A 16514-nucleotide genomic window follows, 5' to 3' on the forward strand; every position below is an offset into this window, starting at 1 on the left:
ACTGGTATTTATACCTTCAGCATATGGTTGCTTAGCAAAAGGACAAGTGTTCACTCTCTGATCTGTGTTTCAGCTTTGAACACCTTCACCAAGATATGTTCTCCTTCTACACCTGCAGTAGCTCCAACACAGGTGCTGTCCACGCCAGAAACTTCACAAATGGCTCAGCATGTTAGATCACCCACACAGTTGCTTGCTCACACAGCCCAGCCTGATGCTCCCTGGCACTGCCAGCTCTCACGCTTCAAAGTCACATCAAATCAGCTCCGAAGTGCTTTCAGTGCAGAGCCTCGGGCTAACTGAGGGAGACGTCTATCTCCCAGTGGGTCTATATAGACTGGCAGGAGATGGTGGGCGAAGAGACTCACATCTGCAGAGATGCAGTAAAACTCAATGACAAAGAAGGATCATTGTGGGCAGGAGTGAGGGCCACGAGGACCTTGCTCACGCTCAACAGGCTCTGCCACAGCCTGTTTTTTATGACCACGTGTCCAGGGAATGAAGGCACATTTGTAACGACAGGGAGCAGACCAGAGGATCAGGCAGGTCTCTTTCAGGTAATGTCTCCATGGGATCTCCATCGCCATATCCCTCGATTAACTTAACATTAAGCTTGGTCTGCTCAGAGCAGGAGGTTGTCCCAGAGCCATTCCAGAAGAACCATCCATCCCACATCATTCTGGGCTGCACTCACTCTCGTGGGTCCCTGAGCAGCCACTGGCAGGCAATGCCTTAGAAGGCAGAAGCTGCACGAGGTTGCACAGAAGCACCAGTTGATTCAGGAATGGTGCTAAAATGTTTTTCCTTGCAGAAAGCCGCAAATTGGGACTATGAGTTCTGGTATCCCTGGCACAACTGAGGCTGGGCGACCATGTCCACTGACGTCCACAGCAGGGTGAGTCCTGCTTGCCAGCAGCTCTGGGATTTTCCCAACTCTTCCACATCATGATGACTCCCAGGTGCTCTGAGACTCATCCAATGTGCCTTTGTAGCATGAAATGCATGGAATTGGCCACCCCCTCTCTGAATCAGGAAAAAGGGCCATGAGGTTTTCATTCCCTGCCGTTCACCTCTCCTCCTAATCAGGCAAGCCACACCTCCATCCTCTGGGATGACCTTACAGAGCCAAACGGGTCAATTTGGGTGTGGGTCTCCTTCAGGGAAGGACGCGGGCAAGTCTTTGATCACAAAACCAGTCTGTGGTAGAGCCTGATGAGCGTAAACAAGGTCGCTGTGGCCATCATCACCCCTGCCCACAGGGGGCTTCCCTCCACCTCACAGTGGTCTTTCCTTGCCCTTGAGCTTTGCCACGTCCCTGGAGTGGTGCGTCTCTCCTCCCATATAGGGATTGTGCAGTCCTTGAACTTTCTGCCTGAAATTACTCACTGTGCTCCTGTGTGTTCTACGATCACCCAATGAAGGAGAATTGTCCCATCTGGTTTTAGACTGAGTGCCTAGCAAAGAAAGCATTTGAGAGAAGAATTGAGGTGCCCATTTCACCATGACACGTGGACTAGTTAACCACGAAGAGGGCAATGAGACCAAAGGGATTTGTATAAGGCAAGTCAACTAAAAATATCTGTCTGTCCTGCGTAAGAACTTGGAGTTAATTGACTTTATAAACCTGGGATACAGATGAATGATTTTGATGTTCGATGGTATGAAAACGAGGACAATATGTGGGATGTAAGAAACGAGGGCTTAATCACCAGGGAAGGCGTGGGAAGCGGAAACTCCTTGGTGTTCATGATGCTTCATGAGCAAGGAATTTTCGTGGCCCCACAGGGCTCTGGGACACAGCATAAAAGCCTGTGCTGCTCCAGGCTCTGCATCCTCCTCTCTTGCTTCCCTTTCCTCGAGGAACGAGGTAAGTCTGGGTCTGCTCCATGTCTCTCTCTGTAGGCAGAACTGCTGCCATGGTGGCGTCTCACGTTGATATTTCTCTGCCGCAGCATGGTCCCGCAATTGAACAATTGAAGGGCTGTCACCTCTGTCCATTTTTTGTGGAGCTGGCTGTGGAGAAATGGGAAGAGGGTGTTCTTTCAAGCAGAAGGGTATCAATGGGGCTCAGCTGTAGGGGTGTCTGCCTCACCAGAATTTGCAACTGCAGCAGGATGCTCTCTAACCAAATGGCCAAGTGCTTCATCAATGCAACAACAGTTGTTCTGGAGATGGGGTATGATCAGGTGCTTTAAACCCACTGGGCTTGGTCCTATCCTAAAGTGGGTCAGCGTTCCTGCACTGTGCAACTCAGAGGGGTGCATTACGAGCTGTAGGAAGACTGTGTGTGTTTAAGAGGTGATTTCTGAGACACCCATTCAACGCAGCCCATTTGTGCTGGGATACTTGCATCAATCTTCATCTGTGCTATTGTACTGGGAAATGCAGTAGGAGGTCCTGGTGCAATCAGCAGCCAGTTAGGCACATCTTTGCTCCCAGTGCTTCAAATCCAACTTAGGGGAATACGTCACGCACGTTGTGTGTGTTAGAAAGATCAGGTGCAGGCATTTCCTGCACTTGCAGCTAGAAATGGAGATGGAGAGCAGCAAAGTGTATCTGCAGAGAGAGCTGTGGACATGAGAGCCAAGTTGATGTTTTGGTCTGTGTTTCCTTCCTGCTCTGTGTTGCAGCTTTGCTTCCTTCACCGAGAGATGTCTTGCTTCAGACCCTGTCCCCCACGGCCCTGTGGTGCCTCTGGCCCAACCCCACTTGCAAGCAGCTGCAGTGAGCCCTGTGTCGCCCGCTGCGCTGACTCGACGGTGTTCATCGAGCCCTCACCGGTGGTGGTGACCCTGCCGGGCCCCATCCTCAACTCTTTCCCTCAGAGCACCGGCCTGTGGGATCGTCTCTGTCAGCTGCTGTTGGGAGCTCCCTCAGTGCCGGGGGAGTTCCCATCTCTTCTGGGGGCTCCCTTGGTCTGGGCGGGTCCGGGATGTGTTCTGCCTGTCCCCCGCTGCAGTCTGAACTGCTGAAGCTGGTGGCTTATCCCCTCGGCAGTAGGATGGAAGACGGGACCCTGCAGCAGCAGGTCATGGACATGTCTTACAGACAGGCTGGGTGTCCTCATGCCACCTGGCAGGAGGGACCTGTGTCCACTTCTCCTCGCTGCATGGCAGGCGTGCCCATGTCTCCTCTAGCTCTGCTTTTCTCTGCGCCCTCCAGAAAGGACTCGTTCTCTTCTGCTTTGCTGAACCCCCTGCTGAAAGGGAGAGGGTGCTGGAGTTAGGGACCGCTCTTGGTGGGCTGCCATTGCCACCAGGGAGAGCAGAATTGGAAAAGGCAAGCGCTTTGTGTGCAGTTTGTCCTTAGGAAACTGGCCATACTGTGTGCATTCCTCAACCCTGCAGATGTGTTTCTTGGTCTCTGTTCTGTGCCACTGCATTTCCTACTTCTCATTAAAGACTTTGTGCGGCATAGCTCGCGGCTTATGTCTTGTTTTTTTTTTTCTGCTCCTTCCCCATTTCGCCAAGTCCTCTGCAAGTGAAAGGGAGAATATGGTCTGTGCTGTGACAGTTGAGTCTGTCGCCAATCTGGGGCACCCCCAGTTGTGGGTGGATCTCCCTGATCTTGTACGAGAGCACCGAAAAGATTGAAGAAGGAAAAAGAGAGACAGCAAAGGGTTAGTGGAATGGAGAGATCAAGAAGTAATGGACAAGATTTGAAGTACAAGTAGTGCCTCACACAGGAGCCCTGTCTTACCGTGAGGCTTGTCAAACATGGGAAAGAGTTTCCCAGGGAGTACTGTAGAGTGTCCATCTTTCGAGATGTCCAATATATGACCAGAGAAGTCCTGGAAGAGCCTCCTCTACTTGTGCCTGCTTTGAGCTGGGCTTGGTCTGCATGTTCTCCACCCCATGTGTTGTGTGATTTGGTGGGCCAATGCTGGATGCCCTCAGGCAGGAGCGGCCCTCAAGCTGAATGGAGCAGACAGGAGCTGGGGGCCACTGCTCAGGAAAGCTGCAGAGGTTTGGTGGGCACAAGGCACGAGAGGGGGCACTGATGTCAGTCCCATGGCTGGGAGCACAGGAAAGGAAGGAAGGTCAGAGTAAGGTCAACCTGATTAGAGCTGACAGAAAGGCTGTTATGTGTAACCATGTCGAGAAATGTCCTGGGAGAGCCAAAAGGCTGAGGTCCCACTGAGATTCAAACTCAGACCGCTGGATTCAGAGCCCAGAGTGCTTACCGTTACACCATGGGACCTCCTTCACAAGCACTGTCTTTCCCCTGAGGCCACCCTCGTGGAGCCTTCTACTCCTGACTGAGCCTGGCTGTCTCTCCATCTCCGTGGACATCACCAAGTACAGTCTTCCTTCAGGGCCACTGGCCGCTCTCTACTCACCGGGCCTTTCAAGGGAGTGGCAGAGCTCTTTGCACAAGCCTCGCGTCCCCTCTCTTACAAGAGCCAGGCTGGTAAGCGCTGAGAATCTTGCTTTTGCCTACTTGGACCAGGTTAGGTAGTTTCCAGTAGAACCTCTTCCATGGTGCACCTGAAATGGTACATTCATGGCCCAGCAGTTGAGGGTTCAGTCCTTGCACTTGTGGTCTCTGCTGCTGCCTCCCTTTGCCCCCATGTTGGACAGTGTGTCCATCTGCCCGTGTAAGTTATTGCCTCTCCTGTTTCTCACCTTGTAGCTCATACTAAGCAGCCATTACCCAGATATCCTTACTCCTGGTTCCAGTCCTACCCGAGCTCCTGACCTTGCTGAACAAGGTGACCAAGAGAGGGGGCAGGGGATGAGCTTCAGTAGAGGGAAGATCTAGCAGGAGTACCCAAAGTAGCTTGTTATGTGTTGCACAAGCTGGACTTCCTTCCTCTGCTGGGGCAGTCTTGGCTGACTCCAAACTCTGGTCCTCTCTTCCAGGACTCACTGTCCCCTTGTGCCCCAAAGTGGCCTCTCCCTCCCTGGAAACCCCATTTTCTGTCCCGAGACTGCTCCAGACTCGGGAAGGTTTCAATGTCCAGCCTGAGAGAACTTTCCCTCATGTCCTGGCACCAGCACACTGCCTGCCCAGAAAGGGTCCATGCACACAGCCAGGAAAAGCTGCAGTGGTGCGTTCCTCCTTCTGCCAAGGTTTGAGCCTGTGTGTTGAGAGCAGGGCCCTTCCTCCCAGCAGTCACACAGGAGGAAACCCATGTGGGGACACTCTATTGGATCTCAGACTTAGCCCGGGACACTGAGGACACAACCTCCTGATACCTTTGCATTTCCTAAAGCATTGGGCTGGCATCTGGTACTTCTGAACCCACACGACAGAGCACGCAGTAAATACCCAAGCCTAAGATATTAAATGCCAGGTCACATTCAGAGAAGGCAGGAGAAACACCTAGTGTCGTGGTTTGGGTCTGGTCGGCAACCAACCACCGCAGCTTGTCACCCTCTTTTCAACATCCCCACCTGGGAATGGGGGAGGGGATTAGAGAGGTGAAGGTAGACTCGCAGGTTGAGACAAGAACAGTTTAATAATGACATTAAAATGAGAACAATGATGACGATAGGAGGAAAACAAAAAGAAATATATATACAGACAGTGTAGAGCGTAATTGCTTACCACCCGCTAACCAATATCCAGCCCGTTCTTGACTAGCGACCCCGAGATACCAAGATCCCACAATCGCAATCCAGGAAGCGAGAGAGCTCCTTCCCAACCACCTCTTCTTTATATAGTGAGCATGATGTTCCATGATATGGAATATTTCTTTGGCCAATTAGGGTCAGGTGCTGTGGACGTGCTCCCTCCCTGCTTTCTGTGCCTTTGCACACGGGCAGGACATGGGGAGTCTGGAAGTCCTTGAATTCTCAGTAGCAGCTGAAAACATCAGTGTGCTATCAGCATTTTTCCCATACCAAAACCCAAAGCTAAATCCAAAACAAAGCACTCATCTAGTCCCTGAAAAGGAATATTAACTGTATTTCAGCCCAAACCAAGACACGTAGACACTGGAGAAGGTTTAAATCTCTTCAGAGGCACAACTCTGAAAGCTTGTCCCGGAGAAGCAGCATTGCTGAGGGCTTTCCTCACATATCCCTGGGATCTGCAGGGCCCAGTCTCTGAAGGCCTTGTAAAAAGATGGAGGAAATCCCCCTCCAGGGGCGGCGGCACAGGGAAAGGGACAGCTTTTTCCTGTCCATATGCGGTACTGCCATCGGAGGAGACATGTCTCTTCTGTGGTCAGACAGTGGATCTCGAAGCAACAGAGGATGTTCCTGGGCTTCTTCCCAGGCTCACTGGTGTCACCCAGCACTCGGGGATCCCAGAGGGGCTCTGTATGAACAGCTGTATGGGCCTGTGCAGGCAGCTTCCTTGCTCAGGGTATTTTGTCCTTGGTTTCCTTCCTGGCAGCGTTGCCTGCTGGGACTAACGTGCTCCCAAGCTCATTTGCTTCCCCAAGGCCATGGTAAATGCTGCCTCCTCTGTAGCCTCTGATGCTACTCCTCCCTATGGGACCCTGCGGGGAGGACAATCTGTGCCAACCTTAGAGGCTTCAGTGGGCAGGCAGAGATCTCCCAGAGCTCCCCAGCCCTTGGGAGATGCAGCTCAGGCCAGGCTGGATCACATAGGAGGCCAGGCCACCCCCAGCTCCTGCACTCCCGAGGTCTTTCTGGCAGAGGGCAGGCCTTGGCAAGCCAGAGAGCCACCTTCACACAGCGGAAGACCCCTCACCTTCTGCTCTCCAGGCTAAACAAACCCAGCTCCTTCAGCATCTCCCTCAATCACAATGTGCACCAGCATGGAGTTTCTCTGTCCTGTCAGCAGTGTTGGAGAGAAATGCCCCAGTGTCGGGGCAGACGAAATGGAAATGCATGCTAGGCCTTGGAGCACACCCCTCAGCCTGAACACGAGTCCCCAGAGCCTGCAATGTCCCTCTTGGCCTCATACTGGTGGGCTTTTACTGCCTCCTGCCCCTCTTCCCACTGATGCTGGGTGTATTTGCAGGTGAGGAACTGCCAATTCAGGGAAACTCTCTAGCCTGAAACCCTGTTGGTCAATGCCACGTCCTGGATTGGCAATTACAGTCTGTGCCACCGTGTCCGAAAGAGAGAGGATGCATCTCAGGGGCTCTTCAGCTTTGGGATCAGAGGCAGGGTAGCTCCCTGATGACTAATGAGAGGGAAAAGTTGCCTGCTTTTCCAGAAAAGGGGAAGAAGGACTATGTAGGGAACTATGTAAAAGTGATGATAAAGTGGAGCAAGTTCAGTGGAGGTTCCTTAGGCTAGACAGGCGCCAGGGACTCTGGCCTTGTGAGGGGGGCCTGAGGACACAGGGCTTGCTTAGCAGGGAGAAGAAAATGCCTAGGAGGGATCTGATAGGAGCCTCCCAGTGCCTACAAGGAGGCTACTGTGGTGGCTGGACGATGAGAGCTGTGGTCAGAAATTGACCAGGCAGTTTGTAACTGGTTACAGGAACAAAAAATCATTACCCTGAGGGTGCCTATGGATGGGAACAGAGATCCAGAGAAGCTGCAAAATGACTGTCCTCAGGGTATTTTATGACCCAGAGGGAGAAGCAATGCTCTGTTGGTGTGAGCCTATTGAAGAAGTATGCAGTCTCAGACTCCCTGGCCTGCCTTCCAAGCAGAAGGATTGTTGGAGGGCAAAGTGGGAGCAGGAAGAGAGGATTTTGTGGGTGCTGCCTCGTGGACACTTCCTGGGGCATCAAGGGGGCTTCCTTCTTCCCTGCACATAGCTGGGAAGGCTGGTGAAGGAGGGCTCTGCCACACCAGCCCCTGGGGCAATGCTGTGCTGGTCTCAAGGAGTCGCTGTGTGGGAGAGGGGCTGGAGAGTCAAGGAGAAAGGACAGGAGATGTGCCAAGTGCAAGTGCAGAGCAATGACTGAGCTCCAGTTGCTGTGGGCAAGAGGCTCCCTTACTGCCCATGGTGCAGAGGAAGGAGGGCACAGCTCTCTCTGGGGCTTGTTGTTTCATGGCAGGCTCTAGACTGCAAGGTACCTTGGGAGATCACTGGCCCAATGCCTGCTCAAAGCAGGGCTGGCCCCAAAGCCAGGGCGGGCAGAGCAGTGCCTGAGCCCCACTGAAACCTGAGTGTGATACCCAGGCACGGAGACTTCCAAAGACCTCTGGGCACCTGCTCCAGTGCTTCAACACTCCCTGAGAATCTATGAATGGTGAAAGCAGTCTCTGTCATCTCCTTTTGCCAAGGGAGGCCTTTGTGTTCTGGATTAGGTTATGTCCAGAGGCCTCTCTGTGATGAAAGGCTCTGGGGGAGTCGAGGGTAGCATCTCGACTGCCCCATGGGAGCTGAGTTTGCTGAGTAAAGGTGGATTTTTGGTGCAGGGGAGGCATTGCACTTGTGGAGGACCAGTTAAAGAAAAATTTGTCTGCGTTGTCCAGGACTGGAATCCAGGTCAACTGCTTGGAAGGCGGCTATGCTCTACCACCTACCACCAACGCTCGTGGTGCCCTGCTGCCTCCTGCTCCTCTGCTTCCCAGACTGCCCAGCCACGTGCACACACAGATGACCTCAAGCTGGTTGTTGCTGGGAGTTTTCTGAGTGTGTCAGGTGTTGGCTAGGAAACCTCAATCTGTACTAGCCACTGGCTAGGGGAGATCAGCATCAGGGACTGGCCAGGTTTAGAGAATGACACTGGAGAAACCAGGACTGAGATCTGGGCATGGACTGCTGCACAGAGCTATGATAAGGGCAGGGATCCCAGGGACCTATTGGTGTGCATGTGGGAGGGAGGTTGTCTGTGTCCAGCCCTGATCTCCAACCCTAAGCATCTGGGGGCAAAGAAAAGGATCAGACCGTCTCTCTTGTCCATGCCTGTGTGAGTGGTGCTGGTGCTTCTGTGGGTGCTGGTAATGGTGCTGCTCCCCATCTGCGGACAAACACGTGCCAAGTTCTGCATGTAGTATGCAAGTGTATGTGTGGTCATGTGTATGTACCTGTGTTGGTAGAAGCACAGATGCTCACCCACCCCGTTGCTCACTCCTTTCTCTATGTTCCACCCCAACACCTACCCTTATACTGCCACCAACGAGCCCATTGGGAATACCTTCTCAGCCCTGCTCCTGGCTGGCCCTGCGAGTGGGCACAGCAGCAGACTAGGATGGAGAAAGTGCCCTGGTGCTCAAGTTGATCACACTGGTGTCTCCAAAACTAGCTCCAGCTGTGTCCTCCTCCCCACTTGCAGATTCCTGGAGGTCCCTGCTGGCAGCTGGGAAGTTGAGATTGAGCAGCCTGATGGGAAGGGAGAAACACAACTGTGTGTCCAGGACACCCACTCCCTCATGTGGGGAGCTCTGCATGCTGCTCCACACGCAGCTGTCTGTCTTGCCGAGGGACGCTTTGGGAGCGCTGTCTGCTAAGAAGGCAATGGAAGAATAAGGTGAGTGGCAGAGAGAAGGGAGTGGGAGCTCAAGAGGGCCATGGCCATGGGTGCGCAGAGAGCAGGAGCAGTGCATGTTAAAGCTTGCTGGGAAAGATGCAAGGGAGAGGCAGCGACTCTGCTGCTGGAACGCCAAGAAAGAAAAAAAAAATTAAAAATGCCATTAGCAGAGGATGGTTTCGATCCATCGACCTCTGGGTTATGGGCCCAGCACGCTTCCGCTGCGCCACTCTGCTCCCCCCAGGATGCCAGCTGGGACTTCTCACAGCCAGGCCTGATGCTCCCTGGCACTGCCAGCACTCACGCCTCATTCCTTTCCTGTATCCTGCGCCCTCACCCAGGCTGGATACATGTCTGCCTGGCTACCTCACTGGAAGTGGGACTGGGGTGGGAAGCTCAAGGGCCTTGCCTTGCCCTTCTCCCCACCTCTCCCTGTCCATCACCCTGGATGGGGACTTTCTCTTTGGCAGCCTGAGCTGGCTCTGGAGGAGCTGAAGGAAAGCCCGGGGAGAGGGAGCAGCCTTGGGCGGAGGGGAGCTGTTCTCCAGCGAGCTCATGACGGCTGTAACCCTGCCCAGAAATCCATCTCCCAGGGGGCTGCGGGACTTTACCTGGTGTAAATGTCAGTTCTTGGAGAATCAAGGAGGGAAACAAGAAAGTTCAGCATAGAACTACCAAGGGCATCAATTCCCCTCTTTTAGCTGTGCCCATAGTGGTGCCTCAGCCTGATTCATGGAGGACCCCAGTAAGGATGACCGCACGGTTTTATGTATGTTACAATACAGTTCTGCTAACCAGTCACCTTACTCATGCTATCGAGTAGGCTAATGAGTTTATATTGGAAATGTATGCAACATGTGATTTTCCCATCAATACATTCTTGTCGCATGTACTTGGAGTGGTTTTATACTAGATTTTGGTTAGCCGCACTTGTGGCCGTGGTTACATGCCCGGTGGTTTTTTGATGACAAATCTACCATTGTTTTGTCGTCTGCATGGGGTGTTCTCAGCCATTGATAGCTGATTTAAGAGAGGTCTTCAGGTCACCCTTCGGTAAAAGCTCTTAGTCCTAGGCAGTGTTTGTTCCTTTAAGCAAGTTGTACTTGTATAGCAGTTAGCACCTTGCCTTTCAGAGCAGCCGTGTGGGCCTTCCCCTGCCCATGCTGTGCTGTGCTGTGGTGTGCCAACAACTCCTGGCTTGGCCTCCCTCCTGGCACAGCCCTGCCCTCGCTGCTCCCCCACAGCCCAGGCTACCCCCTGCCACCATGCAGGGTGCCAAAGAGTCTGAGAAACCCCTCCTCTCTGCGCCCGGTGCCATTCCTGTCCGGCCCAACACAGCTGGGGGTGGAGGTGGCTCCCCATCAGGCCAGGGCAGGGCCAGACCAGCCAGACTGAGTGCTCACTAAACTTAGATCCTGTGAGATAATCCAGGAAGTCTCTGGACTGGCTGAGCTTGTAGATCCTGCTTCTGAGGGCAAGGAACAAGGTGGCAGTCCTGAGGCCTGCATCCTTGGGTTGAGTTTGCTCGTTCCCTGTCCCATCCACAGGTCAGAGCATGCAACAACAAGAGAGGAGAAAAGAGCAAAAGGAGGATGGAGACGGCTGGGATGTGGGTTCAGTCATGAGCATGGGAATGTGGCTGCGGCCTGCCTGCTACAGAGTATTTGGCTGCAGATCAAGAGGTCTGTTGCTCCAGGTCTCCCTTCCATTGCCCCTTTTCCTTTTCATCCATGCTGCCAACCCCTCTGAGCTTCTCCTTGCTTGTACTGCCACTGCCAACCTCAGTGGAACTGCTGCAGGGAACAGACCATGCACCAGTAATGGGCTTGTTTCTCCTCTTTCTCTGGGATTTCTCTGCATGTGCCCCTCAGGGTTTCCCCTAAGATGCTGTACTCCCCACGCAGGCTACCAGCAGCCCCTCTTCCTCTCAGGGGTTGTGAGAGAGTAAACCCATCACGTTCTGTGATGGCAGGGGATGGTAGTCTTGATGCCAGGGTCGCCACAATGTCCTCTTCTGCACTTCTGCTGTCTTTCCCAGAAAAGGAGGACACAGGGAGACCCATTCCTCATCATCTCATCCTTAAGCTAAATCTGGGAAAGCCCCCTGGAAAAGGCTGTCTATATGTGCAGGGGCTGAGGAGGAGTCAGGCTGAGTATGCTCAGGACCTGAGGCAAGATCTCAGATCTGTGATGTGTCTTCTGTTCATTGTCAGCAATGAGGTCCATATACGTAAACAAGGACCTCTTCTGTAGCTCATAGTTGGCTCTGGACTTTTCCCTCTACCCCACTTGCCTGCTGCTCCACACCAGTCTGCCTCCATGAGACCTAAAGTGGAGGGGAAGACGTGAGTGCTGGCAAGATCTCAGATCCATGAGAGTCCCTTCTTTATTAGCAATAAGGGCCCTACTGCACACAGGCTCACTTTGGAGAGGAGCATCTCTAGTTTCAGGTGTAGGGAAGACAGACAGATAGTTGGGATATGCTACTTCAGATGTGTGGTTAGGCTCTTAAGTTCTACACAACAAAGAACAAAACTAGACTTCTTTTGGTCTCTTCCCTCAACTTCCCTACCTTGTAAATGGGGAGAAGAATTTCCCACCCATGCTGGCATTTCCGGAGGGAGGCAAGAACAAGGGTGGGAGGCAAGGGGGTTTTGCTGTGTCTCTGGGTGCACTGTTCAGCTGCAGGAGCTGTGTCTATGGAGCCAATACACTCGGCTGCAGCGTGGTCCTTGGAGGCAGCCCAAAAATGGGACTGCACCAAGTAGTTGTCAGGATTCCAACCTGTGCGGGGAAAACCCCAATGGATTTCTAGTTCATCGCTTCATCACTTGGCCACAACTACCTGCCCCAGACATCTCTTCCTTGCTGAGAGCATGCTCTGTGCAGTGACACCCACCTCCCCAGGAGTTTTTCGTCCAGGCTTCACTAGAAGCCCCGTGGTTCACACTTGCACAGAGCATGAGAGGTACCAGCCTTCCAGAGGCTTTTGGAGGTTTAACCACAAGGACTGTGGCTGTAGATCCCAGCGCCTTGTCCTCAGCTGGGCATCTGGGATATCCTGCCATGGGGTGGATGGGTTCACTCTCCAGCTGGCATCCCTGCTGCTTCTAGGGAAGAAGGGAAGGCAGCTCTGTGGAGACAACCAGGAATGGTAATAATTGTGAGCTGGGCTATTAGCCCCCAGATGGGTTTTCAAATTTATCTGAGGAGCACTCCAAGCCTCCAGTAAACATTACAGTGGGGACATTCCTGCAGGGAAGATGGTGACCTCCCATCAGTACCCCCAGCCTCTTGGGGATGTAGAGTGGTGTCAACACTTGAACAAAGCGCATGACTGCCATGCAGGTCATTGGCATGTAGGGGGAATGGTTTGCGAGCGTGGGAGATCTATGGAAGGGGCAAGGTAGAGCCTGGCTGAAATAAGCTGAGGAGAGACAAAGTGAGAGTAAATAGGAGATGTGGGTGACTTGCAGAGAGACAAGAGAGAGCTTGTTTTGATGCAATAGGTGTGTCCAGATCTTTTTTTCCAGCACTGACCTGACAAACATTGTTATCCTCCTGAGCATGGACCAAAATACCAAATGACCTGCAAAACTGATCATTTCCATCACTAGATTAAAGTAGCTCTGATTCCCTTTTGGCTCTGGAGCAGGTCTATTTGGCAAATGGCGTTGAGTAGTTGGCATAGAGGTGGTGCAACTGGTAGTGCCTGTCTGCATGCAGAGAAAGGGTGGGATGTGGTTGCGGTTAAGAGGGAAAGCATGAGAAGCAGCTTGAGGAGCTGTGTGTGCTGAGGGGCTGGAGGGAGAATGGAAGAAGGTATGCTATCTGGGGATGCGATGGGATCTGTTCTTTATGTAATGGCTCAAAGGCCTGTCTGTCTGATCTGAAGTCACCCTGGAGACACTCACCTACCATGTCCAGACACTGGCATTGCAGAGACATCATGGAACTGGATGTAACAATGGTCCTGGTATGTAAAAACTGAGGCAGCCTCCTTTCTCTGGCAGCTTATGGCCTGTGGGCCAAGGGAAAACCAAGGAGCCTCTCGCAACTAGACTCTCTGCCGAAAGGGGATAAAGTTTCTCACCTCTCTCATTCAAGCATTGATTAAAGCAACTAGCAGTGTAATTTGCTATGCTGATAGTCAAAAAGCGGTCTGGGCAGTGGGCTTGTATGGAGGATTTGGGTTGGCACAATATTTAAAGATGCCCACTGTCATCAGCAGTGCTACAAGTAGGTGGAGTTACAAAGAGGGGCACCATAACTATGCATGCTCAATTCCCTGTTGAAATATCCACCCTAACTCCATCTGGAAGTCATATTGCCTATGTTGAGAGCTGAAAACGAGCACTTTCCTCCTTTCCACTCCCTACCCATCCCCTGGATTTTCTTCTTCAAAAAGAACTTCTTGACTCTGTGGTCTACTCTTCATTGTTATGAATCTGCCTTCATTCCCCATGCTCGTGGGCAGAAAAAACAGGCCATGGCAGAGCCTGATGAGCAATGTCCTCGTGGCCTGCACTCCTGCCCACAGGGGGCCTCCTCCAGCCCCCAATGATCTCTCCCTGTTGCAGAGCTTTGCCACATCCCCGGAGAGCTGACACAGTTTTGATTTAGCAGCAATTTGAGATTTATTAATGGTAGGAGGTAGGTCAAAAGGTTAAATTTTAGCAGCACCTAATGATTGGCCAATTTAAAGATTAACAAGGTGATTTGGTGGAGTATGTTGTAATGGAAACAGTGACTTAACTACAGATTTGAGAATGACAAGGTTCACACTAAGCTTACTATAAGGTTTCCTAAATCTTTCTCTCTATATATATGTGCATACAATTAAGCACAGAACATAACACAAACAATGACTCACTGGGAGAGAGGTGTCTCCTAGGGTTTAACTGAGGCTGTGCATTGAAATCACTTGAGTGCTGATTTGCAATGTCTCTAACAGCTGAATTTCAACATGACTGGTTGCCAAGCTCACTGTGTAAGAAGGTGAGGTAAGGAATGTGATCTGTGTGATTGAAAGCCACTTAAAATCTATTCACAAGCATCCTGAGACCTCTGCACCAATTGGTCTTAGGAGAGCTGGACATAAATCAATTATATTGCTGTATAGTTGATATTCATTTAAAGCAAAATATTTCAGGTGAGAGAGACAAGGGCTTAAACACCAGTGAGGCCTCAACAAGCGGCAACTACTAGACATGAAGATGCTTTGAGAACAAAGAAATGTTTGTGGCCCCATAGGGCTCTGGAACACAGCATAAAAGCCTGTGCTGCTCCAGAACCTGCATCCTCCTCTCTTGCTTCCCTTTCCTCGAGGAACGAGGTAAGTCTGGGTCTGCTCCATGTCTCTCTCTCTGCTGGCTAAATTGCTGTCATGGTGGTGACTCAGGTTGATATTTCTCTGCCTCAGCTTAGCCCTGCAATTGAACGGTTGAAGGGCTGTCACTTCTGTCATCTCTGCAATGGAAAGGGAGAACCTGCTCTCTACCGTGACCGTGAGTCTGTCGCTAATCTTGGGGCACCACCAGTTGTGGGTAGAGATTCCTGATCTTGTACCAGAGCACCAAAAATAAAGAAGCAGGCAAAAGAGAGACAGCAAAGTGTCAGTAGACTAGAAAAAATCGAGAAGCAATGGACAGGAGTGGAAATTCAAGTAGTGCTACACATAGGAGCCCTCTCTTACCGTGAGGCTGGTCAAACATGGGAAACAGTTGCCCAGGAATTATTGCAGAGTCTTTATCTTTGCAGATGTCCAGCATAAGACCAGCAAAGGCCAAGAAGAGCCTCTTCTACTTGTGCCTGCTTTGAGCTGGGCTTGGTCTGCATGTTCTCCACCCCAGGTGTTCTGTGATTGAGTGGGCCACTGCTGGATGCCCTCAGTCAGGAGCAGCCGTCAAGTTGAATGGAACAGACGGTAGCTGGGGGGCCAGTGCTCAGGAGCCTTAGAGCAACCGGCCATCTCGTCCCGACCCTGCAGCTGCTGCCGCTGCTCCTGCCGTCCATCCCTTGCTGTTTCCATAGCCCGCCACGTCATCCGGCATCAGCCTGGCACTGCTGCTGGGAGGTGGCTGCTGGGGAACCCTTCCCAGCTCCCACCAAGGGCTGCTGACAGGCACTCCTTCCCGGGACCTGCCAACGGAACCGCCACCAAAGTACAGCTCTGCACATGCCAACGTGTGGTTGCACAGCCAAGAACCCACACAGCTGCTCACTCCTTTCCCCTCCTTCAGTGGGGTGCAGGGCACTGAAAAATGGATCAGAAAGCTCATGGGTCAAGACAAACACAAGGACATGGCTAAGCAGAACTCTTGTGGGCAAACCAGCCTTGACATGGGAAAAATAACTTTGTGCTACTTAAAACAGACTCATGTAGTGAGAAAACAAAAAGGCTAACATACAACGAGCGCCTTTCCTCTCCCCTGTCCCAGGCTCAACTTTACTCCTTCACTCCAGACTCCTTTACCAGCCCAAGTGAGATGCATCATCCCTCTGCTCTTTTCTGCTCTTTTTCTTCCTTCCCCCTCTCTCTGCCTGGTGTTTCTGCCCTTTGTGGAATACGTTTTCACAGAGGGGCTAAAACCTTTGCGCATGGCTCAGCTGTGTCATGGGGTGGGTCCTGCTGTGGAGCTGGAACTGGCTGTGTACCACACGGGGCAGCTCCTTACCTTGTCTGACAGAGCCCACCCTGCAACACCCCCTAACCCCTCCACTACCAAAGCCTTGCCATACGTAGCCAATACAGCGCCCATTGGGAATACCGTATGGCATGACACAGGTCTCCACCTGGCCCAGAGGGAGGCATGTTCGCTCTCTCCTGGGCTAACGTGGCTGCATGCTGTGCCTTTGTTTGAATTAAAAAGGCACGACACCCTGCCTGGTTTCTTCTTAAGCACTGGATACTTTCATATCTGGTACAGTTGTCTCGTATCAGCTCAGAAATCAGCAAGTGAAAAGCAGCCAATGCTGGGGCAACAGTTATTATTCCTGTTGTATAACGTGCAAATAGGCCAGGTGGATCATTTCTAGCACAAGTTTCATGATCTACAGGACTTGGTCAGATATGAGCATCTGTCACGTTTCATGTTGCATGACTATAAGCAATTTGTTTTGCAGGACTCTACCCATAAGCTGTTTCTGGGCTAAAATCTGCCTTG

General features: G+C 52.0%; 1 long non-coding RNA gene and 2 other non-coding genes across 3 annotated transcripts; 1 reads left to right on the top strand and 2 right to left on the bottom strand.

The window, feature by feature from the left end:
- Positions 1-1829: 1829 nt before the first annotated feature.
- LOC122154582 lies at positions 1830-3416 on the top strand. The gene is made up of 2 exons (XR_006166634.1): positions 1830-1867; positions 2631-3416. It is a non-coding gene; the product is annotated as an uncharacterized LOC122154582 (long non-coding RNA).
- Positions 3417-4128: 712 nt separating this feature from the next.
- TRNAQ-CUG lies at positions 4129-4200 on the bottom strand. Its single transcript has one exon. It is a non-coding gene; the product is annotated as a tRNA-Gln (tRNA).
- Positions 4201-9512: 5312 nt separating this feature from the next.
- TRNAM-CAU lies at positions 9513-9584 on the bottom strand. Its single transcript has one exon. It is a non-coding gene; the product is annotated as a tRNA-Met (tRNA).
- Between the last annotated feature and the right edge of the window lie 6930 nt (positions 9585-16514).

Source organism: Tyto alba, unplaced genomic scaffold (genome assembly GCF_018691265.1).
Source record: "Tyto alba isolate M040663 unplaced genomic scaffold, T.alba_DEE_v4.0 Super-Scaffold_41, whole genome shotgun sequence".
Lineage (NCBI taxonomy): Eukaryota > Metazoa > Chordata > Aves > Strigiformes > Tytonidae > Tyto > Tyto alba.